This window comes from Leuciscus leuciscus, assembly GCF_965113295.1.
Source record: "Leuciscus leuciscus genome assembly, chromosome: 2".
In the NCBI taxonomy this organism is placed as follows: Eukaryota; Metazoa; Chordata; class Actinopteri; order Cypriniformes; family Leuciscidae; genus Leuciscus; species Leuciscus leuciscus.
The window spans coordinates 57829219-57856378 of record NC_138726.1 but is presented as its reverse complement, the minus strand read 5'-3'; the positions used below and the strand labels follow the sequence as shown (position 1 = coordinate 57856378).

Below are 27160 nucleotides of genomic sequence, written 5' to 3'. Positions count from 1 at the left end.
AGCTGGTATCGCCGGCGATACCTCCGACCTCAGGGGGTTAACTGTTGGACTTTGTCCCCCCACACTGCTGTTCAGTAAAAGGAGATGACCAACTGCCGGCTGTCCTGAGCCTTCCTCCATTGAAGACTCCTCTGACCTGTTTCAACGAGCGGCCCCTACGAGGAGTTCTGCGTCAGTGACATTCCCTTAAAGGGATACACTCCCAAGCCACGCCTACCGGTAAGAGAGCGCAGTTTAAAACAAGGCTTGGCTACTATTTGAGACTCCGTGATGAGTTTGCAAGGGATTTCGAGATCGCCCAAAATGTCCGGGATTCGGCTTTTGCGTTCTACAGTCGCAATTCATCATGTTTACTGTGGCGAGCAGGACGAGGCTGACGGCCGCGGGAGAACGGCGCGAGGCCGGTGGCGTCATTACTGAGACGCGCCGGTCTCGCATCTCTCACGGAGGAGCGGGAATTTTCATAGCAATGTTAAAACGCACATCAACTGATCACTTGTTTAGCGTTCATGTAAACGCTACATTCAGATTCACCAATCGGAATGAATTCAGTTAGGTTGAAACAAAAGGTGTGCATGTAAACAATGAATGGCGACTGCAGAAAGCAAAAGCCGAATCCCGGACATTTTGAATGATCTCGCCCGCCGGACAAGTCCGGGAAAAAGAGGATGGTAACCCCTACTACTCCGCTTTCTCCGACTACTCAGCTTTCTTCACAGAACAAAAGCCTGCTAGCCTAGCTTCCAAAGAAAGACGGCTGACACTGTGTGTGCATTCTGTGAGTGAGATCCCACCTCCTATGGGCGGCCTGAAAACATGCGGGACAGCCCCTACTACTGGCTGTAGTCTTTAGCCTCTGGCCAGAAAATCCTCCGATGACGCAAAATGATGATTTTTGCGTCATCGGAGGATTTTTTCCAGACAAAAAATACATAAATCTCTCCTCTCAGGGGGATATGAGGGTGGAAAGCACGGTAATTCGAAAATACTACAGGTTTTCTACTAATACAAAGCTTAATGCTAAATCCTGAAGTATCCCTTTAAAGTTGTTTTTACATTCAATAAAAATAATCAAACTTTTATATCACGTCGTTGTCTGGCCTCTTGGTGTACTTTGGTGTAGCTCCTCCGGAGTGGTGGTCGACCTCGGCCGGTGACATATACACCACTGAGGGACTTGTAGGTAGCAAAACATGCTGCTTATGTTTAAAATGTAACGTATACCTCATGCTTACACATGGCACAATCCACCTTCCATATTAACCCTCTGGGGACCAAAAACGCGCCCGCGCGTTTTGCTCGTTTTTTTTTTTAGCAATGAAAAATAAACACAAAATGCTCTGTTAATTTTGATCTTTCATTTTCGTGTAATACATCAATCGATCCTGTTCAGTTTCTATTTTTTTTCTGTATACTCACAATACAAATAAAGTGTTTTGCTTTTTGACAAATAAAGAAAAACTAACATGATGCTCTTTCTGCCTTCTCTCTGTCAGTAAACTCCCATTTGAAACGCGTTCGAAAATTATCTATAACTCCGCGAAAATTCAGTCAAACAGGCAAACAGACCCACGGGCATAAAGCTTGAGATCGCAGCTTTTAAATGAAGTAATTTATATAAAAAACAAATATTATCAGCTTCTGTAATCTGTATAAAAAGAGAGCGACTCCAGTCGAGCTCATTAGGAGCCATTCAAAAGTAATTTGACCACGCCCCGGAGAGCGCGTGCTATTCAAACGCAAATTCTGAGAACCATTTCAGTCTGTGAAACGCCCCCACATCAGCTGTAAACAAAGAGGCATAATATAGCCTACCTTATGGAGAAAATTTTCCGTGCTGATATGAGGAGCAGATCCCGCTGAGGAGTGAGGTAGGCTAAGTTATCCTTTCTCAAGTGTTAATGTGGAATAACGTTATGGAATAACGTTGTAGGCTTATGTAAACAAAAAGATGAATCGCGTTTCTATAATATGAATAGCGTTTCTGTGAGATGAATGAAGGGTACATATTTGTAAAGACTGTTAAGCCTAAATATGAATCGCGCGTCTGTGTGTGAAAGAATAAACTGCTTTTACAGTTACAGTTACTGCGTTACAGTCAGGCGAAGTATGAAAGACAACATTTTGTTGACTAGATTTGGGTACAGTTTTTACTGTAGAATATACTGTCACATCAAATAAGCTTTTCTGCTCATATATATAAAATACTATTTTGTCAAAAATAAAGTCATAGACTAAGATGTTCCAATGTTGGCTATATTCAAACTAATGAATACATATGATAAAATGTAGGCCTATAATCTTTTTTTTTTTTTTTTACAAAGAAAGAGTACTTTTTTTGCAGAAATATTGCTGAAATTGTAATTGTTGTTGTAATTGTAACCTTTTTAATAAAATAGCAAAACATATTTACAAGATAGATGTAAGCAAAATCTTAAATGGTCAATATAAGTCTTCTTCTAAATATATAGGCTATTTTGTCCTTGCATTGTGGCTCAGTCAGTGTCACACCTGAATGAATGGCTAATTATGCAGAGTCAGAGTGGGTGGGACTGGGTAATCTAAGGTGTAAACTACTCCTCCCCCTCGCATATTGGCTTTCCAAGCAAAACCTGTTTTACACCATTTAAATCAATGTATTTTTTTTTTGTGAACGATAAAGCAAGACTATTTTCACATAATTTTGAAGCTAGAACTCCAAGAGAAAACATCCATTAGTCAAAAGTCTTGTGGGCACATATTTTGTATGAGTTTTGTGGTCTTATTTCAGCAACTTTCATTTTTATTTTTTTAAATAACCACGCATAAACATTATTCTCTTAAAAATACAAACATCTACATACATGTTGCTCGCATATTATGGTAGGCCTGTTTGTGCTATATAGAGTGAATTTACACCTTTGCCATTAACATGTTTATAAATAACTGAAAAAAGCACAAATGTCAGAGCATGTCAGAACATCTCAAGGGCCCCAAAAACAGCTTGGTCCCCAGAGGGTTAAGAAACTATCCCTCGGTGTATACATTAGTGGTACTTTTGCATCAGTTGAAAAACATTCCTTTTCCTTGTAAAGAATATGCCAACTGTACACAGTTGAAGTATCATCATCACTGGAACAGTAACATTGCACGCATACTTGAATGCAAAATATAACTCATCCCATATCTCTAATCAGCACACATGTACAACATACTCTGACTTCAAAAATGCATTATGAAATTATTATGAAAATAAATAAATAAATAATAATACAAAAACGTTAATAAAACATTTGTTATAGCCAGGTCATCATGGTTGATTTTTGATGATTACATTATTATCAGTTGTGGCCTGATTCACAATGTATTTTTGAATGTGTTCATATTGCTGTTGGATCTCAAGCTGTGAAATCACAGGCTTACAATCACCAATACTAAAGTTACAAATCAAGCATATAATCAGAGATTTAGACACTGTGACACCAGTGAATCAGGCTATTACTTCATAATCATGTCATCATCAAACCATAACCAGGCTATATTTTCTCTTGCAATAACAAAAGTGCTTTACAAACACAAAGTTGAGGCAGCCAGAGAAAAACTAATATTAAAATGTTAAGGGTCATGAGTCCAACCAAAGCAAACATAGATCACCATAATGGTGACTTCAAGCCAAACTATTATGTTCAATAAAACATCAACATCTAAACCTCTGTTAATTCTCAATAAGAATTGCTGTAGACATCTGGCATAATAAAGTAAATATTGTTAGTAATAAGTGAAGCTGGTAATGATGTTAGTGGAGTTGTTTAATCCTCTGCTGAGATCTTCAGAGATTTAATGTCTTTTATATTCAGTTGATTTCATCTAAAGCTGTGCCTGGAAGTCAGTTTTAGTTCTTGTGTTTGTTTCTTTTTCTGTTCATTTTTCCTTCAGTGATTCTGCTTGTTATCATCTAATTATCTCATTTACTCCAACACTGATTCAGTTACATGTAACCCCCTCTAGTGAGCACACTGAGAAGTGTTCATTTCATCTGTTTAACCCATGTGGGGCCTACATGGAAACTGAGGACGAAACGGTCTGGGCCCCAGTTAGATAGACCAGGTCAAACACATGTGGGCTGGGGAGTGTTTTCACAATCATTTAGCAAAGCAATTGGTTCAATTGAATCAAAGTTTCAAAAAGCGTTGTTTCTTCCATCAATACCTGAGGGTAAAAAAAGACCGAAATCTTCTGCTCAGATGTTTGTTTAAATAATTCAAATATATTCTTCCGTAATCTGTTATTGAGCTGTAAATTGTCTAAACTATTCTTTTGAGGGTCAGTTTTCCTCCACTGAATGGATTTCTGTTGATTCATCAGTGTTTCATGTGGGTGTTTGATCCATTTTAAGAGCCTCAACGGCCAGAATCACTGTTGCTTTTACAAACTCTTTCTGTCTTATTTTGTGTTTACTAACTTTAAAATTAATAGCATTTAGAAGGGGTCAAAGGGCATCATATACTCATCATTAGATATGTGTTTATACAGTTTACTTTTTGTCTTCTCCACACTCACTTATAAACAAACACTTTTTTTTCGCCTATCGTGCGTCTACTCTACACCCCTACCACTAAAAAACCTCATAGTTACAACGCGGACTGTTGAGCAGACGCGTCTCAAGCCTATTAGTGATCCAACGCTGCATACTCTTAAAGGTTACGTCCGTGGATCACGGCTGAACGCGTCTTCTCCACACTCATTTACAAACAAACTTATAATATAAATTAGTATTAATATTGATAGCATCACTGGTAGCTTCGTTGCTAACTCACTGTCCATCTGTTAAAATGGCGAATATATCAGATGTAAGTAGTCTACCGCTTGGTGCAGGTGAGGACACATTTGAGCTTCACGCACTGCAGTCTGAGCTGGAAGCTGTTGAGAAACAGATCCACAACCTTTTATTGAGACAGGCCGAGCTGAGAGACCGGTGTTTGGCTCTTGAAACATCACGCGCCGACGCACACAAATCAGTGTTTAACGTTACTAACCCGCTGACTCCGACCGCGTCTACTCCGTGCGTTCCTCAGCATCGGTCGCAATCAGCCATGGTCTCGTTCACTCCGGCTCCAACACGCCACCACGAAGCCTGGGTGGTTCCGCAGCGGAAGACGCGAGTCAGGTTTAGACCAAGACTTTCTCCGACCCTCCCGGTTTTCGAGTTATCGACACAAAACCGCTTCTCCCCTCTACGCGAAACAGAACGCGATGCTGTGATCATCGGCGATTCCATCGTTCGGCACGTACACGCTACGTTAGGTACAAGTAAGGTGCAAAGTCACTGCTTCCCTGGTGCTCGTGTTTCTGAAATCGCTGCTCGCGTTCCCGAGATCCTGAACGGTGACGAGCGCGTCGGAACTGTGGTCCTGCACGCGGGAGTGAACGACATCAGGCTGCGCCAGACGGAGATTCTGAAGAAAGACTTCAGGAATCTAATCGATACGGCACGCAGCACATCGCCTGAAACAACGATCATTGTGTCAGGACCGCTTCCCACGTACCGACTAGGGCATGAAAAGTTCAGCAGATTATTTGCGCTAAATGAATGGTTAATGTCATGGTGCAATGAGCAGAAACTGCTCTTTGTAAATAATTGGAATCTGTTTTGGGAGCGTCCTAGGCTTTTCCGTGCTGATGGCTTACACCCAAGCAGATTCGGAGCGGATCTTCTGTCAGATAACATCTCCAAAATGTTAAATACCCTTTGACTAGTAACCAAAAGTCCAAATCATAGTCTCTGCTGCACCAATTCAACTGATATAAATACTAGTGTAGAACATTGCATAGAAACCGTGTCTATTCCTCGTTTAGTGAGATCAAATAATAAATCTAATGCAGGATCTAGGAAAAATCTAATTGTTATTAAAACAGAAAATGTTGCTATTAGTAAACAAAAACTATTTCTAAAGCTAGGTCTTCTAAACATTAGATCACTCACACCTAAGGCAGTTATTGTAAATGAAATAGTCACAGATAATAGCTTCGATGTACTTTGCCTTACTGAAACCTGGCTTAAACCAAATGATTATTTCGGTATTAATGAGTCTACTCCTCCTGGATACTGTTATAAGCATGAGCCCCGTCTGATTGGCCGTGGCGGAGGTGTTGCAACCATTTATAAAGATATTCTAAATGTTACTCAGAAAACGGGTTATACGTTTATTTCATTTGAAGTACTTGTACTAAATGTTACGCTCTTAGATGTTAGAAAAACATCCCTATTATCTCTAGCCTTGGCTACCGTATATAGACCGCCAGGGCCTTACGCTGATTTCCTAAAAGAGTTTGCAGATTTTCTCTCAGACCTATTAGTCAATGTCGATAAAGCATTAATTGTTGGAGATTTTAACATACACGTAGATAATCCAAATGATGCGTTAGGAGCTGCGTTTACAGATTTATTAAATTCATTTGGGGTCAAGAAAAACGTCACCAGACCAACTCATCGTCTTAATCATACACTCGATTTAATTATATCACACGGAACCGATCCAACCGATATAGTTATCATTCCACAAAGTGATGAAGTCACTGATCACTACATGGTAACTTGCATATTACGTACTGCTGTAATATGTCATGCGGCGTCGCGTTATCAACCAGGCAGAACAATCCTCCCATCCACCATAGATAATTTCTCAAATTGCTTATCTAATCTGTCTCAGCTGCTGCCTGAACCCAAACAAACAGATGAACTAGAAGAACTAACTAGCACTATGAGCACCATTCTCTCTAGAACATTGGATGTGGTTGCACCTATTAAATTAAAAAAGGTCAGAGAGAAAAATAAAGCACCATGGTATAACAATACTACGCATGTTTTAAAGAGAGAAACCCGTATTTTAGAGCGTAAATGGAAACAAACTAATTTAGAGGTCTTTAGAATCGCGTGGAAAGACAGTATGTCACGTTATAAAAAGGCCCTAAAAGCGGCCAGGGCTGAGCACCTCCGCAAACTAATAGAAAACAACCAAAACAATCCAAGGTTTCTATTTAACACCGTGGCTAGACTAACAAATAAACAGACGTCACCCGAACAAAATATCCCGTTACAGTTCAGTAGTAATGATTTCATGAACTTCTTCACTGAGAAAATAGAAAGCATCAGAACCACAATTATAAACGTTCAATCTTCAATCGCGCCTTACAATTCAGCTTCAATTATCACCCCGAAAGAACAATTACAGTGCTTTACAACTATAGAACAAAAAGAGTTAAATAAACTTATCACTTCATCTAAAACAACAACATGTTTATTAGATCCTATACCAACTAAACTACTGAAAGAAGTGTTATCTGTAGTGGAAGAGCCTCTCCTCAATATTATTAACTCGTCTTTATCTTTAGGTCATGTTCCAAGAACATTTAAACTGGCAGTTATAAAACCTCTCATTAAGAAACCACAATTAGATCATAATAATCTAGCAAATTATAGACCCATTTCAAATCTTCCATTTATGTCTAAAATATTAGAAAAAGTGGTGTCCGCTCAACTGGGCTCTTTCTTGCAACAAAATGATATCTATGAAAAGTTTCAGTCTGGATTCAGACCGCATCATAGCACTGAAACTGCGCTCGTTAAAATCACAAATGATTTACTTTTAGCTTCTGACCAAGGCTGTATCTCAATACTAGTTTTACTTGATCTTAGTGCTGCGTTCGATACTATAGATCACACAATACTCTTAGATCGACTACAAAATTATACTGGTGTTCAAGGACAAGCACTAAGCTGGTTCAAATCATACCTATCTGACCGCTACCATTTTGTCTATTTAAATGGAGAAAAATCGATCATAACTCCAGTAAACTATGGAGTGCCGCAGGGATCTGTATTAGGCCCTCTGTTATTTTCAATATATATGATGCCACTTGGAAATATTATAAGGAAACATGGAATTAGTTTCCATTGTTATGCTGATGACACTCAAATATATATTTCATCACGGCCGGATGAAAACGCTACATTTTCCAAATTGACAGAGTGTGTTAAAGATATAAAAGATTGGATGACGCGTAATTTTCTTTTATTAAATCCAGACAAGACAGAGGTAATACTTATCGGTTCAAAAAACCGCCCACAAAACCTCGCACAATACAACTTTAACATCATAGGATGTCCTGTTACTTTATCCTCTACAGTAAAAGACCTGGGTGTTATACTCGATTGCAACCTGTCTTTTGAAAATCATATTTCTTATGTTACAAAAACAGCCTTTTTCCACCTTAGAAACATTGCTAAGCTACGTAATATGCTATCAGTTTCTGATGCAGAAAAGTTAGTTCATGCATTCATGACCTCGAGACTGGATTACTGTAATGCTTTATTAGCTGGTTGTCCTGCATCCTCAATAAACAAGCTACAGTTAGTCCAAAATGCCGCCGCTAGAGTTCTTACGAGATCAAGAAAATATGATCATATAACACAGATTTTATCATCACTGCATTGGTTACCTATAAAGTTCCGTATTAATTACAAGGTATTGCTACTGACTTATAAAGCCCTAAACGGCTTAGCTCCAGTCTATTTAACGGATCTTCTATCGCCCTATAATCCATCGCGCTCTTTGAGATCACTAAATTCAAGGCTTTTGGTCATACCTAGGATATCCAGAACCACCAAAGGAGGGAGAGCATTTTCACATTTGGCTCCAAAACTCTGGAATAGTCTTCCTGATACTGTTCGTTGCTCAGACTCGCTCTCCCAGTTTAAAACTAGATTAAAGTCGCATCTCTTCAGCCAGGCATTCATATAATCCTACAGTTCAAACTACAATCCGGCCTCTATCCAATGCCAGAGGAGAACTGGCCCCCGACTGAGCCTGGGTTCTCCCAAGGTTTTTTTTCTCCATTAAGGCACCTGATGGAGTTTTAGGACACCATTAGGTCACTTGATGGAGTTTTTCGGTTCCTTGCCACTGTTGCCTTTGGCTTGCTCAGTTGGGGATATTTTGGGGATATTTAATTTAATTTTATCAATCAATAAATTCCTCTTGAAACAAACTTTGTTGTATTATTTTAATTTAATACTGTGAAGCTGCTTTGATGCAATCTGTATTGTGAAAAGCGCTATACAAATAAACTTGACTTGACTTGACTTGACTTTTATCTTGAGATAATTCATGTAACTGAAGAGTTTTTTTTTTTTTAATTCCTCATTTGTGTTTTAAGGATCTCTGTACTTCTCTCTCTTATATTGAGTTTCATGTATTAATCATGTCTTTAAATTAGAAATGACTGGATGAATGTAAATCAGTGAGCACCAACATTATGTGCCTCAGCTAAATGAAAAATTGTTTATTCTAAATGGAGTGAAGTATAAATTATGGAATCCTTTTGTTCTAAACATAAAATAATGTGTCAACAACACCATCTAATAAACCCAATTAAACTTTAATTGTCTAAATTTATTATTGCAAATATTTACAGTTTCCTTTCTGTGATAACAATGACAAATTCATTTGACACATTTTACAAATATTTCAGACAGCCATTTAAAAAAAAAGTTTATTTTTGTAATTTTTTAAGTCAAGCTCGAAGAAATAAAACAGATGAATAAGACAGAATGAAATGTAATAAAATATGACTACATCAATAACACACTGTTATTGGACAGAAACACTGTTTCTCCTTCTGTTTCACGTCAGAGATGGAAATATTGTCCATCCTGTCTAAATGTGGTCTGTACATAAACAAATGAGATGTGTTTATATGCAGATGTGTTCATGTTTTATACACCAACAAAAAAGAAACAGAAAACAGCAGGATTATTTATATATTATTAATTTTCACAAAGAGAAGGATTCTAAAATTTTAAATAAAATATAACAATGTTTTAATGTCCGCATTCCAGCCAATCACAATCAAGTATTTAGACAGAGAAAGTAAAAGACATGTTTATTCTGAAACAGCAGCAGCAGAAGATGATGATATTATATCAGTGAGATAATGAGAGTCCAACAACCTTTACTAACATTAGAAATGGACTTCAGGGGAATGAAAGCACTTTAATGCAGGGTGGTCAGAGTCTTGCTCTCGTCTCTGTTGTGCATGTCTGCTCTACTCTCCTCCTCACCACCAGGGGTCTCAGCTCTTGTCCCGTCCCCTTTACGACTCAGCTTGACGGACAGCTTGGTGAAAACGGAGCTCTCCGCGTTAGATCCGCGGCTGGACCTGGTGCGGCTGGAGACAGACTCCGAGTTGGTTCCTTCAAAGAGTTTGGCCATGAAGCCCAGACCAGCCTGACGGATGTGAGAGCTGCCGGTAAACACGTACAGGACGGGGTTCACACTGCTGCTCATGAATGCAAACGCTGCCACGTTGGGACGGGCAACTTTTGCCACTTTTAAAAGAGAAGGGTAGTCCTGCATCATACCAATCACCTGTGGGAAAAGACCAACAAGAAAGAGAAATAGGCTGACATAAATGTGAGAAAATTTACCCTTAAAGGAACACTTCGACTTTTTGGGACTTTGGCTTATTCACCATATCCCCCAGGGTTAGATAAGTCCATACATACCATTTTCATCTCCGTGCGTGCCGTAACTCTGTCTGACGCACCCACCGCTAGCCTAGCTTAGCACAAAGACTGGAGGTAAACGGCTCCAGCTAGCATACTGCCTAGAGCCCTGCACGGGGCAAAACATCCAGCCCTAACCGAGACCTGGCCTGTGGTGTTCAAGTCCTAATCCGGCCCCAGCCCGAAAACGTCTGCAATTTTTCAGCCCGAACCCGACCCGAGACCAACATCAATATCACTTTGAGCTCTCTCTGACGCGAGCTCTCTGATGCGCGCTGTCTCTACTAGACGCACACACAAGACGCACACACATACACACACACGCTACTAGGTAAAATTTTATTATAGGCCTCAAACATAACTACCACCACCGACAATTATGCCCACAAATATTAATACAGACTGTCCATTACAGAGAAGCATAAGCATGCAGTAGAGAATATTATCCAAATGTGATCCAGCAGTAAATAAAGATTTACGGCCTACCTTTTTTTTTATGTCAAGTAACTTTACTGAAGAACAACGTTTCAAAGAACTCTTCGCCAACTGGCTAACGTTAAATAAAAATAAAAATATAATAAAGAAAAAAAAATCTGTTGAACTGAGTAGGTTCATTCACTGTTTATTCGCGATCGTTGTGAAGAAAAAGAATAGCATCCACCAGGCATAAAAACGCCTCACCTTTCGGCGAAATTCGCCGTTTTAAAACCAAAATGGGTCACCTACGTGATTTGTGCAGATCCGATGAGAAAATATTTATTGGGGGGTGGGGGGGTCGTGGTCGTGGCCAGCATTTACCCACTATATCTCTATAGTTACCATAATCTTTGCAGTTTTAAAAAAACAATCATCATTCCTAATGCCGAAACCTGACAGCCAATCCGAGTCAGAGTAGGGCAGAATTGTTTTCAAAGTCTTTAACACCGCGAGTCTGATGACACACTGCCGAACAAAGAACCGCACGTCGGAAAGCAAGCCTGAGGTAAGTTAGCTTACAATGTTAACTGTCCTGTCAGATACAGACAGCGATGTTGCCAATGTCATTATTTTTAATTTTGACATAGAAGAGGGCGGGATAATATCGCGAGAGGGCGCGGGCGCTGTGAGCGCTGAGCGAGCAAGAACGAGTAGTGAGTTGTCGTCGAAAAAGATGGATAATGCAAAAAAGCTGTCGGGGGGTAACGTTAAACATAGAAAAAGAAAGAGAGGAAAGGAGATGGCATGTCAATTGTTGCAACAGCAGCTAAATAAGTGGATGGTGAAAGGCTACAGGTAGGATTTTGTTTTGTGTGACGTCCAGGCATGTAGGCTAATGCCATCGGGACTACCGGGAGATTCCCGGTGGGCCGACGTGCTTTTTGGGCCGATACATCTCATACTTTTTTGTTTCGTTTTTTGTCTTAACGGCCCATAAAACTCGTACATCGGCGGCCCATTCGTTTTGTTTTGCTTAATTGGCGGCGCTGGGTTAGTGCGTAATTAGTGTGTAATGCATTGGTCAATAAAAAGTCAGCGTTAGTTTTTTTTTTTTTCTGACACCCCATGAAACACGTAGATCAGCGGCCCATTTGGTTCTTTTCTTGATTGACACTGGGCTAGCCCAATCACACCTTTAATGTGAAGTTTAGAAATATACTCTTTCAAGTATAGAAATTAGTACAAAACTAATTATGAAAGTTTCCTTTATTTTTCAGTGCATTTGTTTTACAATATATGGCTATTACTATCATGGGATTAATATTATAACTATTATTATGTAGTAGTAATGTAGACAGACACTGTAACTAAAATAATTTTTCTTTGTTTAATTTGCACCAGATTGATATTTACATTTACATTTATTCATTTTAGCTGACGCTTTTTATCCAAAGCGACTTACAATTGCTATATATGTCAGAGGTCGCACGCCTCTGGAGCAACTAGGGGTTAAGTGTCTTGCTCAGGGACACATTGGTGTCTCACAGTGGATTCGAACCCGGGTCTCTCACATCAAAGGCATGTGTCTTATCCATTGCGCTACCACCACCCCCCTGATATAAGTTGATTGGATTGGAGTTTTTGCTGCCGCATCCTTCTCACCTTTTTTACCCCTGACCTGTTTTCATGCCTGATCCACTGTTGAAGGCTTCAGGCTCGGTAATCAAATCAAAACTCTTTCAAAATGCAGCTTTTCCTAGCCTGGGAAAACCCAGACTACTTCCGGCGAATTTTAATTCTCTCTCCAGGATAGTCTGGAGAAGAGCCCATTCAAACTCATTTCTGTGCCGCCGAAATCGCGGCACCAATCAGAAACGTTTGGGGAGGGACTTACATGATGACGACAGCGCAGCGACGCTGAAGGAGATTTCATTACAAAGATGGATGCCGCCGTGGAACATCACTCGTTCGAATCATAGACAGTATATAAACGAATCAGTTATCGCGTCTGTTTTGAGCGATTTAAACTTACCGTTTTCGTTAAAACCGGAGCAAAGAACAACACTCGAAGCATACGTCATCTCCTTCATCGATCTGATTGGTTTTATGACTATCCAATTGCGCCCAGAGGAATTTGAGCTACGTCGGTTGGTGACGCCCCTTTGGAAATGATTTGTCTACATAGCTTCGCCAGACCCTATACTCAGTTTCAACTGAGAAGGGTCCTGTTTTAACCAGGCTAAGCTTTTCCTGAAGTATTGGGAACTTTTAGTAGCTCCTTACGCTCCAACTTCTCCCTGATGCTCTGCATGGTCAACTGTCACCTAATGCATTGCACTCGCGTGATCGCATATTGCGTTGCATATTTATAATATTATCAATATAAAAATATTTCATACAGTAGCCTGCGCTCTGCACGTATATTATGGGCACGATGAAAAGAGAAAAGCTAAATGAGCCCGAGTCCGACCAAAGCCCAATCTGTAAAAAAACTGCTCCGACTGCTCCCAATAAGTGACAAAATAACGCCTACATTTTCCTATTTACATGTTGTGATTTGTATAGTCACAGCGTGTACAAATAACAAGGTCACATATTCTCAGAAGAGTTCCCAGTATGTAGGCTATACGCAGGGGTTAAAGTGGGCCGGAACGGTCCGGAACTACGTTCCGGCACCTCAGATAAATTAATAAATAAATCGATTCAAATCAAATCAAATCATTCTCATCAAATTCAATGATTCTCATCATTCATCAAATCAAAACTGAATATCACCGCCTGGCCGCGCCTTCACAAACACGCTTCCCGACGTGTAGATGGACCAAAATAAAAACATTAAAATAAGTATTAAATAAGTATTGTGATTGTAACTAGTAGGTTCTCATAATGAAGCCCTCGAACTTGAAGGTCTCTGATGCCTTTGCTCGTAAAAACTTTGTCAACAGCAGTCATCGTACTCAACTTTAACGTCACTGGTCGTGGTGTCACACTCAGATGCTCAAGCAGATCTTCAAGGATGAATGTAGTATCACTTTGTGTGTTGAGTAGGGCATAAGTAAGAACCTCCTTTTGTGGCTCTTGCTTTGTGGATACCAGGACTGGAACTATGCTGGCAGTAGCTGAGGCAAATCGAGTAGATGCATACGACATGGCTCTGTGGACTTCTTCCGTCGTGTGGTTACTCGCAGTAATTGAATCATTTGTAAAGATTTTCGTTGGTCCTTGTCTCCACTCCTCATGCAAGCATGTTGAATGACGACGACTGCAGGTGCCACAAGTGTGACGCCTTTTACAATCCTTGCTTGCGTGTCCCTTCTTTAACCATCCAAAACAGAGATGGGTTTCCTTGATGAACTGTTTCTTTTCATCCATGGCCTTTGCAGCAAAGATGAAGCAGGTAGCAATACCATGCGTTTCTTCCTTGCAGACTGGGCATGGTGGCCTCCTGTAATCTGATACTTCTTGTCTACCTTGTGGGAAGCTATTAGTTTGAGCACTGGTAATAAAGGCTTTAGCTGGTTTTGGTGTTCTATCTTCTGTCTTGTAGTTCAAAAGGAAGGGTGAGACAATGGGGTTGCAGGCTATCCGGGCCTCCTTGTTTAGGAATGTGCTAAAACATTTAAAAGCCGGATAATTTCCAGATTTATCTAATTCTTCAACCACCATTCGACTCCACTTCCTCACGATCCACTCTGGCAATTTATTCAGAAGTTTATGATTTTCTTCGCAATCATTCAAAATGGCTAGTCCCTTGACATGTGGAATTGCTTCTGCACACCCTTGCAGAAAGTCTGCAAACTCTCTTAAAGCCAGAGGGTCGGTTGAACTGATTTTAGGCCAGCTAGTGAGCTTATCCCTAAACGCCTTTTGTATTATGAATGAGTTGCCATACCTCTCTTGCAGGACCTTCCAGGCGCCTGTATACACATCTTCTGAGTTTCTATAAAAGAAACCTTCCACTGCTTTACGTGCATCCCCAGTGGGATAAGTTTTCAAATAGAACATTTTTTCGTTTTCTGAGAGGGGCTTTTGGTCAATGAGAGTTGTGAAGGACATTTTCCAGTCAACATATTTCATGGGATCACCGTCAAATGTTGTTGGCTCAGGCACAGGCAGACGATTTATGCTCAATGAGCTTGTTATTGCTTGGACTAAGCAGGCTGTGTCCTCATTTATAGTCATTCCTGTAAATGTTTGTTGGGGTAGAAGCGAGGCAGTGTTCGTATCAAGGTGAGCAGCAGGTTCAGGTTCCACATAAACAGTGTCTGTTACTAGATTTCTATCCTCTTCATAGTCGCTTCCAGGGCTGTCGTACGCTCTCACTCGAGCAGCTGCTATCTGGACCTCCTTTTCAGCCTTTAACTGTGTCAGCTTCGTTCGTTCTTCTTCCAGTTTTAGCCGTCGCTCTTCCTTTTTGCGCTCCAAATCAGCTACTATTTTCTTTTCTTCAAGTTTCCATTCATTTTCGAGTTTGCTAATATGTGACTGATGAGCATGTATGTCCTTCATTGCCTTTGCTTGCTCTCTTTTTGCTGCCAGCTCAGCTTCTGCGTCTTGTCGTTTGCTGGAACTGCTGGAGCTTGCACTGGAACAGTCAGTATGCTGAGAAGCCACAGTATTAGTTTTTGTATTGCCGAACACAGATCTATATTTTTCTTTATTTAAGACAATCCTCACTCTTTCTTTCTCTACTCGTTCATTATAGTCTTCATCCATAGCGTCTCTTCTTTTATTCACTAGAGCAAGCGTTTCATCAGTGAGAATGGCACAAGTATCCATTTTTCCCACGATCTCTGGAGTATTGGTTTGGTTACGCAGGATGTGCTCGTATTGGTGTAGAAGCCCCTCACGTTTAGTTTGAATATGTTGTTCAATGTTGTCGAGATCATCCATAGAGCAAAAACATTTCATTGTTGCCCTGCTTTCCTTTGCCGTCTGTTTCCATGCGTCATAAGCCTTATAAAAGGCCCTTTTATGTTTAATGGCATTTTGTTCATTTACCTCTTGCATTTTCTCAGTCACGGTTCTCTGACGAGAGCTTGATCTGCCAGATGGTAGGTCTGAGGGTTTACTTGTTTCTGCTGTGTGGAGTGACATTTTAATTTACATGTTTTGATTGACCGTTATTTGAATGTTATGTAAGACGTATGGAATTTAATTTCTGCAAGCAGTAGTTATAACCTACCGGTATTTTTAGTGCTACCCCTTTTAACCAAACGTCAACAGCCTAAATTTAGACACTCAAATTATTTGTGCAAATGCAAATATTGAAATGTGTACAATTTCGTACTTTAAGTTAGATAATTTCAACACTTTCAAACCTCTATTTAAAGACAACTTTAAAATTGCTGTTTATAAACCCTTGAACACATCTTCACAATAATCACCAACCGTAAAACCTTTATCTAAGGATAATCAAAACACTCTTTCACGATCGGGTCTTTCAACATTCAAGCACAATTTATGTTACTGCAATTAACCACTTTCATGAGCGTATGAAACCCAGTCTTATTAATATATATCTACTTTTTTTTTGTTTTTTGTTTTTTGGTGTATATAAAAACGTCTCGTTGCACCCGTTATACACCCTTTTACGTGTGTTATCTTCCCTCTTGCCTGACTGTAGTCCGTTTTAGTTGATTTCTTCGATGCGGATCCCGGCCAAGACTGCGAGTCTCATTTGGATGCAGCAGAGTTTCTCAGTGTCCTACGTCACGTGGAGTTTCTCACTCTCTGGCCTACGGTGAGTTTTCACTGTAACTGCCCCCGGTGGGTATAAACAAGATGTGGAGAGTCTCGACTGATGTCCTTACGGTTTCTTTATTTGCTTTTTCCAGTATCCGTAATGCACCGTGAAAACTATAAAAATATACAAATAGATACAAACATAAGTACCTTTACACACATTTCCTTAGCTAAATCAAACATACTCAAGCAATAAACCTAATTAAATACACCACTAAACAACCATCATTTTCCACCAAAATTCGTATACACTACACCATAACCTTTAAATTACACACAGATTAACATATCAAAGCGAAATGGCTCTTTGTCAATACATAGCTTAAATAACTTAAAACAATAAACACGAACACCTCACTCCCGCAACATCCACATATAAACAACTAAATGTACCTCGTTCCGCTTCCCAAGGGCGTTAAACCAAACCCGGCAATTTCCTTTGTTCCTTATCGTTCCTAAGTTTGGTGTCTTTACTGTGTACTCCCTTCTGTTCGCTCTTACTTTGTTTATGAGTTTGCCACAGCTGTAACTCGTAAGCACGGGTTTATTTAGGGTTAGTTTAACCTAGTGGGAGAAACTATACTGCCCACTAGTGGAAGTCACTGGTGCCCGCGCAGAGTGAAGTGTTCATATCTACGCCACAATCCCAATAAAAACGTCCTTTATAAATACACAAAATATGCATTCACACTCATTAATCAAGACCTTTTAAATAACTCCAAACGGACAGTTACAGTGATACTTGGTGCCACAGTGACAATCTTGTCCCAAAAAGTATTGCTATACCACGATACTCAATATGTTGTCCCACGGCGAGTCATTTTTCCCTATTGCACCAACACAAAATTTGAGGGTTCCCCCACCTGCCAAATCCCTCTTTAACCACTGGCTATACGGTTAGAAGATGGTTGTGTCTCATGTGACCTTGTTATTCGTACACGCTGTGACTATACAGATCACAACATGTAAATAGGAAAATGTTGGCGTTATTTTGTCACTTATTGGGAGCAGTATGCTAGCTGTAGCCATTTACCTCCAGTCTTTGTGCTAAGCTAGGCTAGCGGTGGGTGCGTCAGACAGAGTTACAGCACGCACGGAGATGAGAAGGGTATGTATGGACTTATCTAACTCTGGGGTATAAGGTGAATAAGCTAAAGTCCCAAAAAGTCGAAGTGTTCCTTTAATGTCCATACTTTATATTTCACACATACTGTAAGAAACCCACTGGCAAGAAAGGAAGACTGAGCCTTCTGAATAATGTATTAAAAGTGTTCAAAGTAAATGCTGTTTTTAACGATTTATCCACTAATTTGCATAGTGCAAATGCATTTAATGTAAAGAAAATAATAATAATAAATCGTATTTTCTTCGACAGCATACAAACTCATCTCATTAGTAAACTGACCTCACAAATATTTAAAAAATTGTCTTTCTGAATGATTTGCTTCCTTTCACTTACATAACTATTTAATACATCACTATATGTGACCTTTCAAGCCAATCAAATCAAGCGAGTGTGTGGACAACAGGGTCCTGTTTCAGAAAGGAGGTTCAACCAACTCTGAGTTAAAACTTGAACTCTGAGTTGACTTACCCTGAGATGGGAAACTCTGAGTTTTCGGTTACAGAACAGCTTAAATTAGTTAGTTCAATCAACTCTGAGTTGACCTACTCTGAGTTAAGCGCGTGCACCACAACTATAAAAAGCCATTATCAATGGAGCACAGATATTATGAGTCACCATGACAACAGTGCCAGACAAAAAGAGGTCTGCACGTTTCTCACCTTTACATTTTAATTACTGTTATACAGTGATGGGTGTAATTAATTACCAAGTCATCTAAATACTGCAATTTAATTAAAGGGATTACTCTTAATTCTTCTGTAATTTAAAGTAAAATCTGATGTAATTGCATTAGACTATAGAACAATTATGTATATTTAACATACATTTTTAAAATGTATATTTTTTATGTAACCTTCTCCCTCTACACACTTTGGTCAATTCAAGAATAATTCATGCAATTGTATATTGTTTATTTGAAAGCATTAAAAGTGCAGTTTCTTGTCTCTCCTTGTATTGTTCAAGTGGTTGAGGTTGATATGGGATTTAGTAATTAGTAATAAGTAGACATGGTAACACTTTAGAATAATGGTCCGTAGTTAACAAGTAGATATGCAGGAAGTAATAGGTAGTACTGCATTAAAGGTGAACTAAGTAACTTTTTTTACCTTAACTGAACAGCTTCGGAGTCATTGGAATGGTTATATTACTTATTTCGGGTTGAATGGTGGTCGTTTCGCACCCCCCTGGTGCCCGTGAGCGGAAAATACGCACTTGCAACTTTAAGCCGGCGGGCCGCCGGCCGCTGCGTCAGGAAGTCTCGCGTGATATCAGGTCTCGCGATGTAAACAATTGCTTTACGGCCAAAAGAAATCTGCTAAAATGCTGTCATTATTGCGCTCCCTCACGCTGTCCGAACCCGAATGAAGAAGACGTTTTAAAGAATGTCCCATCTGCTTTGATGTCGTTGATCTATAGCCTCTGGTGTCTGAGAATCAACAACGAGTTTTTACAACAGTGTTGTCAAATATCTATTCCGAAGCTGTGGGGGGAGCTCTAGAGAGAAACCTGCGAGCAAAAAGCGAGAATACAGCGAAGAAGTCCCGAAGCTACTGAGTGCTGCTTTAACACCGAACTTGATACTATTAACTAATATGGAAGCAATATTAACTAAGCAGTAAGTAATAGCTAATTTAGTACAAAGGTAGTTCCTTGGTAGGTATTTGATTATTACTAAAGAAATATATCCTCATTGAGAACTACTTGTGAACTAAGAAAGAATAACCAATTAATTACTAATCACAAAAGTAACATGTCTAAAAAGTGAACAATTGTGGGGGTTTTTACTCTTAACATGGTGATAACATTTCAGAAGCTTGTGCCTCAAATGGCTCAAATGGGTTCTTTGTGGAAACCAGTTTATGAATATTATATCCCCCCAAATACATTAGCTACATGTTGAGATTGTGACTACTACTCTTGCCAAAGGATGGACGTATGTTCTCGGTTTATTTCAAACTTAAACATAGAATAATAATAATGATAATTTGTTTAAATTTTAAATAATTAGGAAGTGATGCTGACACTCAAGATTGGATTAGTTCACTATTATGAGCTCTATTGAGTGTCAGTTCAATATGTCTCAGACTCCAAAGACCTACCTTTATGTTACAGTAGCCGCCAGAGGAGGACTTCTCTTTAGGATATGAATATAAACATTGATGTTCTCTTGTCAAAAACAATTTGCATCCTTAATGAAGAAATTGGCTGCATATATGTTGAGATAAGCGCAAAACCACATCTTCCAGTTTACAATGTTCGTTGTAATATTACTAGTGCCTCACAGAAATGTATGCCTGTACAGTATGTGTCAAATATAAAATTAAATAACTTGTATTACTTGTGAAAAACATGTTAACTCCTCACTAATTACTCAAGCGTTACCTTGTCATCCCGCAGGAACTACTAGTAATGTGGCCCATTATTTTAAAGTGAGAAACATGTTAACTCCTCACTAATTACTCAAGCGTTACCTTGTCATCATTTGTCAAATTTGGCACAGTTATGAAACAGTTGAGAGAACTGAGCCACAGTAATTTCTCCTACAAAGACATGCACATACACACCAACCACACATATGCTCACCCACACACAGGTACAAGCAATTTATTGTTTAGTATACTCCAAAATATTAAACTCTGTATTGTCTTCTAATATCTTTTAGCACACGTCCTAGAGGACCATCCCTGTGGTTGTGTCCAAGCCAGTATGTCCACTAGGGGTTGCACGACTACTGATTTCTGCTAGTCGATTTCTTATCAAAACAATACTCGAGTTACTCGACTACTCGTGGTTCATGCTACTGTAAATGAAAAGACATGAAATAGCTAGATCTTATCAATAAACATTTATTAATTCATAGCCTAATGCAACAATTACATAAGTAAACTCTCAAAACATTATAATTATGACATTTCATTTTAAAATGTTCATGTAACAGTCTAAAGCCAAATAAATAGCCGTTCTTGCCTTTCATTTCAGACGTCTGCTTCTGGGCCGTTCACATATCGCGTCTTTTTCGCGCTATTTCAAATGTAGGCGTGCGGCGAGCGCACTCATAATGGAAGCAACGTGGTGCGCTAGTTTTTCCAGGGGGGTTTTTCCTTCTCATCTCCAGAAATATATCTAGTAGTAAAGCTAATGCAAGGGCTAGAAATCAATTAATCCTTTGCTGATACTTCTTCGTCGTCATCATGGAGAGCGCAGTTCACGGTTGCATAGCAACGACAGACGCCATGGGAGCGCAAGCGCTTGTAAGACAGCGGCACGGCCGCGCTTTCCACACATTTTTAGACGCAATATGTGAACGGCCTCTTGCAGAGTTGGCCAATTACAATATTTTTGTCATCCTTGATGAAATACTTCCACACATCTGACGTGTGGTGTCTGTTGGTGACGTTCGCCATTTTTAATTCATTTATGGTTAATGGACGCTCGAGTAGTCGATTGTTTCCGACAGCGTCGACTAGTGGTTGAAGTAGTCGATCTATCGACTACTCGACTAGTCTATGCAAGCCCTAATGTCCACTCAATGCAGGTGTTCCTTTAACAGCTTTTCTGTCCTATTGCCTCTCAACCTCCAAATCTGGCTTTAAATGTTGACCATGCTCTTTCTATATTCTGGGTGTGGCCTCCATGAATTGGGTCTACAAACCACCTGCTATGATTCACAGTGTAGTGAGTGTAGCCAAGTGTGCTCAAAGCTCTCCTGTAGGGTCTACATTCGTCACTCAAAATGGTTGATCCCTGCCGAACATGTCTTGTTACAATTGGAATCAGGTGATCTCTTGAGCGCCGTTCAGTTAGCCTCAAAATTGGTCGTCTTCTAACACCCTTAATGGCCAAGATCCCAAAGACCCACTTTTTTCTTCTCCATGTTCCGCCAGCTCTTCCTCGTCCATACAAAAAAAAAAAAAAAACCTTCAATAAGTTTCTTTTGTCTTTGTGTTGTCTTGAATATTTAGTTTGTCATCAGTTTCTCATAATTTTTACAACTTTGTTTTGTCTTTAAATCATTCTATTCAAACAATTTTCTAGAACAGCTAATATAACTTTTGCTCAAGCAAAACTCACTGATCAAGGACTTAAGAGTTTATGTATTTTTTGAGCAAAATGTTTATGCCAAAGCATGTTGCTCCAATCATGATGCTCCTTGCTTTGTTTTACCTTTTCAAAAGGCAATTTATTTTTGTGATTTGATTTGATTTGAAAGTTAAGTTGCACAAGAGACATTATATATTATAGCCTTAGAAATAAATGTAGATATTCTACCTTTCTTTTGTGATGGAAATTGCTTTCATCTATGACGACAAACTCTGTCCTTCCCCCCACAACCTGTCCTGTCTTTCTTTTGTACTTTCTCAAGGCTTTTCTACAGACCATTCTTAGCTTCTTTGTCATTTTGCTCAGTGTTGCTGAGCTTCCGGCTATCCCGTCCTGGATCATATCCACTTGTCGTAATCTCAGTCCTTGACAATATCTGTTAACCAGAGAGAAAATGTGTAAAAAGATTCACATTGGTCATTACAGTATCACAATGATGTTTGCTTTATCTTTGCAAAAACATATTTGCCCAAAGTTAAATTATTCAGTATGCCAATATGACAGGGTCTTTTAGTCTGTGATTATGAGAATAAAGTTGTAGCAATATGATGACTTTTATTTTGAGGATAATGTCAAAATTATGTGAATAAGGTCATATTACAACAATAATGTTGTAACAATACATGAATTGTCATTCATGAATAATCATAATATTTTGAGAAATAAGTAATATTGTGTAAATATTTAATCCTTTAATTGTCACCCCCCTTTTTTTTAGAATAGACGTGAAAATGCACAATCCAAACTTAAATGGTTGTAATGAGAATGCAACAATGCTAGAGATACATATAGACGTATGTTTGGTCTTGTTTTAAAGAAGATACCCAGCAGATTATTGCAAAAAAAAAATTTAAGTATGACAATTATATGGAAGTTTAAATGTACAGTTAATCAAATATACTGTACTAAACATTTATTTTATTTTATATAGAATATATATTTTACTATAAAGTATGCATTGTTTTACTATAAAATTACTATAAAATCAAAGCCATACATCTAAAAGAGTATGTAGCAACAATGGGTTGTACATTAATATTAATATTAGCTCAAATGATCTATAGGGAATTTTAATAATTAATCATGAATATGATTAATATTTTGCATATTACAGTTACATTAATTTATCGCAGCTGAACTAGATTGATATATGAATGATTACCATAACGGGTTATGGTTCGTCATTAATACATCAATAGTCTTATTTCAGCTCGAAGTTATGGGATAACTTTAATGGAATTAATTTAGTTATCAAACAATCTGTTTGTCCAGCAAACATTAAACGTAAGATTAACTTAACTCTCAAGGAAAATTATCCTTCTTACAAACACAAGAAAGAGTATCTTTTCCAGGCCTTGAAAAAAAACAACTCTCTGTGTTTGTGAAATTAGGTTACTTAAATCGTACCAAGATAAAGCATATAGCTAAGATCGAACATTTCAGTGACTTCGCAACATGGGCAATTAAGACAGAGTCAATCAAGGACATATGGAATTTAATAATTGGACTAATACATCGAACTAAGGAATACATCAAACTACACAATACACACGGATTATATGTATATGGGTAACACTTTAGAATAATGGTCCGTAGTTAACAAGTAGCTATGCAGGAAGTAATAGGTAGTACTGCATTAACACCGAACTTAATACTATTAACTAATATGGAAGCAATATTAACTAAGCAGTAAGTAATATCTAATTTAGTACAAAGGTAGTTCCTTGGTAGGTATTTGATTATTACTGAAGAAATATATTCTCATTGAGAACTACTTGTGAACTAAGAAAGAATAACCAATTAATTACTAATCACAAAAGTAACGTCTAAAAAGTGAACAATTGTGGGTTTTTTTTTTTACTCTTAACATGGTCATAACATTTCAGAAGCTTGTGCCTCAAATGGGTTCTTTGTGGAAACCAGTTTATGAATATTATATTCCCCCAAATACATTAGCTACAGGTTGAGATTGTGACTTCTAGTCTTGCCAAAAGATGGACGTATGTTTATTTCAAACTTAAACATAGAATAATACTAATAATGATAATTTGTTTACAATTTTAAATAATTAGGAAGTGATGCTGACACTCATGATTGGATTAGTTCACTATTATGAGCTCTATTGAGTGTCAGTTCAATATGTCTCAGACTCCAAAGACCTACCTTTATGTTACAGTAGCCGCCTGAGGAGGACTTCTCTTTAGGATATGAATATAAACATTGATGTTCTCTCGTCAAAAACAATTTGCATCCTTAATGAAGAAATTGGCTGCATTTATGTTGCGATAATCGCAAAACCACATCTTCCAGTTTACAATGTTCGTTATAATATTACTAGTGCCTCACAGAAATGAATGCCTGTATGTGTCAAATATAAAATTAAATTACTTGTATTACTTGTGAAAAACATGCTAACTCCTCAGTAATTACTCAAGCGTTACCTTGTCATCCCGCAGGAACTACTAGTGATGTGGCCCATTATTTTAAAGTGAAAAACATGTTAACTACTCACTAATTACTCATTCAATTGTCTTATCAATTACATTTTCAGTCGCATTTATTACAGTTTAACGTTACTCATAAATAATAACATTTCACTCTGTTCATGCCTTCTGCTAACAAGAATACACTTTAAAACCTTAAAAATACCTTCTTTAATCGTTTAACCATTTTGTAATACTTGGTTTATTTACCGTGAGACACAAAACAAAGGCGTTTTCTCCTATAGACCCATAATAAAACACAACATAAATTCACAAAAGACATCAATTTTATTAGCTTGATGTAATCCAAATCTTTATAATCCATACGTCGTTAGCAAGAAATAGATCCAAATTCAGCCCTTTATCCAGCGATCTTCATCTCCATTTCTCAGCAGAGACCGTAAACGTCAAATCCCGGCATCCCGCGCTCGTAGTGAATTCAACTTCAACAATTGCACCCGAAGCGTTACGACATGTTTTATGGCAGTGATATCAGACGCTCATTGGCTCTCGCATGCTTCGTCACAGATTACGACATGCCGTGTTTAAGTTGGTGTACTACATTTGAATCATAGACAGTATAAGAAATGGACAGAGTCATCTCATTGGAACTCAATTGAGGCAAGAGAAGCCCATTTTCAGCGATTTTTTAGGACTTCCGTTCCTGACGCGCAGACTTAAACCGAGCTTGACGACGTAGATGTGACGTGAGCAACCCGTCTGTCCTCTAGTGGCTGTGGCATGAGAAATCTGAATCATTGCAGAGACGGAGAGCGTGAGTAGGAGGTATCCACGAGCTAGGAGCAGGAGAAACTTGTGCTAGGTATTCTGATTAATTATTTTGTCATTTTGCCTCCACGTCCCCCCGATTGCCCTCGAGTTTCTCCTCCCGTCCATACGGTAATTCTCTACTGTGCGACAGAGAGTCGCGTGGTTATGACGCAATCGTTAGCCTACTTTTACAAAAACTGCTTCTACGGGGCCATAACATAAGCTACAAGGTAATGGAGCATTTTATACATTGTCGTGTTTCTTTAGAAATAAATAATGGACAAATGGAGTCTTTAAACGCCTCAGATGTGAAGTTATTCGCTGTCAAAGTGACGCCAAAATGAATGGGAGTCAATGGGATGCTAACAGCAGGTGAAGTTCTGCTACAAGATGGTGGCACGCGGCCGGCTTCAACTACCGGTCGACTTCCTTCCCGCTTGATTTGAATTGGAGAAGCGCGCACGCCTTCACAGAGCGAACAGCGAACCGAAACCGGATTAACATTTTCATGGATTAATGATTTAAATTCTGCTCTGTAACGTTACCTCATACAAAACTATTATATACTGCAAGAGAGGACTGCGACACATCGTCATGTGAACGACTTTTGGTACCGGTTTTGACATTTTCTCAATAAATAAATTATTGTGATTATACGTGTCTGTCTGTTGTTTTCCTTTATAATTGTAGCCTACGTAGTTTTTAGAAATTGTTAGGTTTAGGGGTAACTTTGGGGTAGCTGCTAGGATTAGTGGCTCAAACTATGTTTTAATGCTATATTGTTAATAAAACTGCCATTTCCCTAACGTTACACATATCTGTCCATTACGTTTTATCCTTTTAATATTGTCTATAAAATGGGTAAGTTATGTTTAGGTGTGGGAGTAGGGTTAAGAGATCTTACATTTATAATCTATAAAATGGTCAAAGGGAAATTAAACAATTATCTTTATGATATTCGTAAATAGTTTACGTTTTTTAGCTGTAACATCGTAATAATGTTACGTTTAAACGTTGCAGATACGTCCATATTATACGTTTCAGCATATATCGAAATGTACAAAAAAGTACGTTTTCTATCTTTGAAAATGACGTATTAATACCTAACGTTGCGTATTAACAATGAGACCAGGCTGCACTAGTTCCTGCGGGACGACAAGGTAACGCTTGAGTAATTAGTGAGGAGTTAACATGTTTTTCACTTTAAAATAATGGGCCACATCACTAGTAGTTCCTGCGGGATGACAAGGTAACGCTTGAGTAATTACTGAGGAGTTAGCATGTTTTTCACAAGTAATACAAGTAATTTAATTTTATATTTGACACATACAGGCATTCATTTCTGTGAGGCACTAGTAATATTATAACGAACATTGTAAACTGGAAGATGTGGTTTTGCGATTATCGCAACATAAATGCAGCCAATTTCTTCATTAAGGATGCAAATTGTTTTTGACGAGAGAACATCAATGTTTATATTCAAATCCTAAAGAGAAGTCCTCCTCAGGCGGCTACTGTAACATAAAGGTAGGTCTTTGGAGTTGGAGACATATTGAACTGACACTCAATAGAGCTCATAATAGTGAACTAATCCAATCATGAGTGTCAGCATCACTTCCTAATTATTTAAAATTGTAAACAAATTATCATTATTAGTATTATTCTATGTTTAAGTTTGAAATAAACATACGTCCATCTTTTGGCAAGACTAGAAGTCACAATCTCAACCTGTAGCTAATGTATTTGGGGGAATATAATATTCATAAACTGGTTTCCACAAAGAACCCATTTGAGGCACAAGCTTCTGAAATGTTATGACCATGTTAAGAGTAAAAAAAAAAACCCCACAATTGTTCACTTTTTAGACGTTACTTTTGTGATTAGTAATTAATTGGTTATTCTTTCTTAGTTCACAAGTAGTTCTCAATGAGAATATATTTCTTCAGTAATAATCAAATACCTACCAAGGAACTA

The 27160-nt window shown here is 38.5% G+C and overlaps 1 protein-coding gene and 2 long non-coding RNA genes across 3 annotated transcripts in view; 1 reads left to right on the top strand and 2 right to left on the bottom strand.

Annotated features, from left to right (window-relative positions):
• LOC309493343 overlaps nucleotides 1-27160 on the bottom strand; it is a 224280-nt gene that overhangs the window by 74697 nt on the left and 122423 nt on the right. The gene's annotated exons all lie outside the window — the stretch shown is intronic.
• The window catches only part of LOC309493257 (C-type mannose receptor 2-like), a 97024-nt gene that overhangs the window by 15384 nt on the left and 54480 nt on the right, over nucleotides 1-27160 (top strand). The gene's annotated exons all lie outside the window — the stretch shown is intronic.
• The window catches only part of LOC309493353, a 59296-nt gene continuing 41534 nt past the window's right edge, over nucleotides 9399-27160 (bottom strand). Inside the window, exon 2 of the long non-coding RNA XR_014203859.1 lies at nucleotides 9399-9706. This is a non-coding gene — a long non-coding RNA (uncharacterized lncRNA). The remainder of the gene's footprint in view (nucleotides 9707-27160) is intronic.